Here is a 4,504-nt window from a genome sequence, read left to right on the forward strand (position 1 = left end):
GTTATTAGTGGGTGGTTAAATAAAAATTTGATGGTAATAAATAGGGAGGTTATGAAAAATTAAGTATGTATATAGCTTAATATATGCATGTATGGATGTCCTAGAGAGTATGCATGTATGTGTTTCAGATGGTATTTTTGGAAGAAATGTTTTAACATCCCAATTCACTTTTATAATAGTACTAGTATAGTGCACGTGTGTTGCACGTGGACATATTTTTTTATGTTCTAATGCTTTACACAATTCATTATTTAATTAATGGAAGAGTTTTATTTTGAATGTAATTATAATAACGTTTGAGGACTTATTTGTAATTTTCTTATAATTTAGATCATATACTTCTTTCAATCTTCTTAAGATTTAAGTTTTGAACTATATATGGGTTTATCTGTAAAAAAATTATGAAGTTTCAGTATTTTTCTATAAATATATGAAATTTCAATGGTCTTGGTGAAAATTATGAAGATCCATGGTTGTTTGTGAAAAAATTCAGGGTTATTTTGTGAACATTGTCAAATCATGGAATACCCAAAAGATATAATTTTTTAATCTTAAAAGATATAGTTCTATTTACTTTATAATTTAAGATAATGAATAACATTTAATAACTACTGGTAGTTTTATGTGCAAATTTAGAATATAATTTTAACATTAGAGAGGTTATAATATACTTATTATATAAAAAAATTTACCCAAAAGATAAAAATTCTAAGTTTGTTCTTTACTTTTATGTTAAGTGTGTCATGCTATTCCAGTTTATATTAATTATCTTTATTTTTGCTAATCCATTATAACAAAATAAAATTCTCACTTTCACCTAGTATAAAGTATAATCCGAGTAAAGCTCAGTACTTCCTCAGCACAACTTCAATCGTCTTCACCCCCTTTTTCTTGTTATCTCTTCTGAATGGATAATGTTTTCACTGACGAGCTTGTATCATCCAAATAATATCATAGTCAAGTCATAGGGTGAGTATAGGATGTTGTTAGGGTTGTAAGAGGTGAGTGTAAATCTAAATCATCAAATGAGTGAATTTATATAGGTTGCAAGTAAGAGCTATTATGATAAATAAAAAAAAGCAAGCTCTTTGGATTCCGTAACAGTCAAATGTAATTGCCACTTGAATAAAAACTACAATTGAAAATGTAACTCTCATTTCAAGTATGCATGAATGCATGCACTAATGGCATATTAAGTTGACACTTTGTTTGCAAATTGAAACTTATATTATTAGTTTGTCACATGTGCCTTTTAATTTGAGGGGTTACAAAAAATAAAAGTTAATATTAGTGAACAATTAATATGAGAGTTATGTCATTATTAAGAATGTATGCATGTAAGCATTTTAAGTTGACACTTTGTTTGCAAATTGAAACATATATTATTAATTTGCCATATGTGTGTGCATTTAATTCTCAGCTATTATGTCAAATACAACTTACAATCTTAAAAAAATTATGATAACATTAATATTGGATTAGTTGGAGGGGTTACAAAAAATAGAAGTTAATATTAGTGAACAATTAATAGGAGAGTTATGCCATTATTAAGAACGAATGCATGTATATGTATGTGTTTATATGTATGCAAATTTTTTATGATAACATTAATATTGGATTAGTGGAGGGGTCACAAAAAATAAAAGTTAATATTAGTGGACAATTAATAGGAGAGTTATGCCATTATTAAGAATGTATGCATGTATATGTATGTGTTTATATGTATGCAAGTATGTGTTTTATAGATACATGTATGTGGTTTGGAGGGCATTTTGGAAGAAATGTTTTAACATACCAACACACTTTTATAATAGTACTAGATTAGATTATGTGTTCCTTCAGATTCAGTGTGCCAATTTAATTATTGAAATTGTGTGCGTGCGAGATTATATTCAACAAGGAATTTGGGATGATAAACCAAACACGAACGAAATACAAAAAAGATAAGTCAAATCACTTAAAACTATTCCAGCATTAAAATAAAATTAAAGTTATAAAAAAATGTTAAGAGTTCATGGTTTTGCTAAACCGTGTCATCCAAATAGTGGCATGAGAATAAAAGATAATAAAACTACACTGTTCTTATATTGTGAATATAATTCTACACTGTTCTTATATTGTGATACGTTCATCATTCATGATCTGGATTGGAATAACATGTTACATTTATTCAACAAGTAAACATTCTAGGAGACAGAGCTTTGGATTATTTTAATGATTCCTTAAAATTAATAAGCACAAGTGTGGTGTATCCGAGCTTAATAAGGTACTGCTGATATCCTCAGAATACTCAAAAAAGTTCAGTCACCTGCATGTAGGATGAAGAAATGCATCATCAATCCGCCAAAATATTTGAGATAACTTGCGTAACAAATAAAAGATCGGGGAATCGGCTGAATTTTGAATCTGTTCCCCTAATTGGTTATGCATGCAAATCATTTACTACATAATAGAAAGTTAAAACTGTCATATATAACCGAGATTCCAACCTCCGGTCACAAAACACTGTCAGACCATACCGTTAAGCACACCAAACAACAATCAATAAAACAAGCATTTGCATTTGCGAAAGTCCCACTTCTACCGCCTCTGTCATTATCTCATTCTCATATTACTCTTTCCAAGCAAAAGAGAAGAAAGTGTCCCCTCTTACACCGCATAGAGGATATCTATAATGGTACACAACAAAACATTAACACCTTTCCAACAGAATTTGAACAGTTTCATAAGATAAATCTTACTCTTCCTAAAAGCTAGAACTGCATTATGTTCTACATTCAACTAGCATCACACACTATATGAAGTTCTCTATCATACTTACATCAAGGGTGGGGAGGGATGATACTTACATCAACGGGGGGATGTCAATTTTGAATGCAAAGGTCATGACAATTATAACTAGACACTAGAGCTATTGTAAACGGAAAACAAACAGAATTTCACCGAGTTTCAAAGAAAAAAACAGCCAGATCTTATCAACCATCAATACAATACCACCACAATCGTTCCACGGTTGAACCTAAACAAAAGTCGTACATATTCAATCATCGTCGTGAACAAATAGATAACTTCGCCAATTAAACAATATTCATAGTTTTCCAAAAGAAAATATACTAAACACTGCGAAATCAAAATGTCTATGAGATTACTTCTATAAGGAGCCACCTATCGAGCGTCTTCTCAAATTTGAACTAATTCTCCTAATTGGTTTACGCCTACAAACTCTCTATGTTGTGATACAGTGATATCAACTTGTTAAGCACCGAGGACTGAGCACGTGGAATGAAAACAATCAAGAACACAAGCTTATATGGGTTCTCCAACCAATTTCTCCCTTATTAATCGGTATCTAACGAGTTTATGTGGTTTCCCTTAACATTTGTCGCCATCTGTCTCATGATCTCATTCTTCTATTCCTCTTTCCGCGCACAAGAGATACCGAACGTGCAGCTCCTACACCTTTATGGGATTGTAGGAGAGATCCACAGCGGTGCGATTGAACTACACGAGAGACCTATACAACGAAGCACTAACACTATCCATAGCTAGTGGTAAGCCACACAACTAAGCGATGTTCAAATGGCCCAAAAGCTTGAACGATTCTCAGATCCAACCAACGCAACTACGCGCAAATCCTAGAAAACTGGCAAACCAACTTCATCTAAACAATATAGGAGACACAACCCCAGCAAAATTTACACCGTTTGGTAAGATAAATCTTATTGTACCTAAAAGTTTAGAGCTACATACGTACTACATTCAACTAGCATCAAACACCATATGAAGTTCTTCATCATACTTCAAACATCAAAGGGGAAAAAGATAATAAAAAAAACTTGAATGAGAAAAGCCTGACAATTATACTCAAGACAATTAAACTATTAATAAGTTAAACGGAAAACAAAGTGACAGTTTGCAAAAAAAATTCAAAGAAAAAGCAGCCAGCTCCGATCAGCTTTCAGTACAATATTACTGCAATCGCCCCGCAGTCAAATTTAAATCATAAAATTACATATTTCATCAACATCGTAAAAAAGAAATAGAGTTAAAAAATTCTCCAAATTAAACAAATTCATAGACTTCCAAACAAAATAAACCAAATTAAGCACTAACCAACTCCAGACCCGCATCAGACCCTAATGCCAGAACCCGGCGCCCGCCTCCGCCGAGAACGAATAGAAGCCCGCCGGAAGCTTCCCAACGCAGCCTCCCTGTCAATCAAGAACAGGTCCTGCCGGAACCCTAAACGGCCCTCGCATGGAAGGCCAAACGATCCCGGGCGCGACCATCACGCCGAGATCAGCCAGCAGAATCCAACCAAGTCATAAAGCAACACGATCACGCTCAGCAAGAAACAATGCCCCCAAGGGTTTCACGGCTCGGAGAACTGGCGCCGAAGAGGACGAGCGGCGGGATCCGAGGGCCGGAAGAGTAGAGAGAGCACCAGGCGGCGAGGAGAGAGAGGATGAGGAGGAGAGAGAAAGGGTGGGAGAGGAGAGAGAAA

General features: G+C 34.0%; 1 long non-coding RNA gene across 1 annotated transcript; it reads right to left on the bottom strand.

Moving 5' to 3' along the window:
- Positions 2,064-4,195, bottom strand: LOC109849172. The gene is made up of 2 exons (XR_002249016.1): positions 4,114-4,195; positions 2,064-2,308 (listed from the first exon to the last, which is right to left on the bottom strand). It is a non-coding gene; the product is annotated as an uncharacterized LOC109849172 (long non-coding RNA).

This window comes from Asparagus officinalis, chromosome 7 (assembly GCF_001876935.1).
Source record: "Asparagus officinalis chromosome 7, Aspof.V1, whole genome shotgun sequence".
NCBI classification, from domain to species: domain Eukaryota; kingdom Viridiplantae; phylum Streptophyta; class Magnoliopsida; order Asparagales; family Asparagaceae; genus Asparagus; species Asparagus officinalis.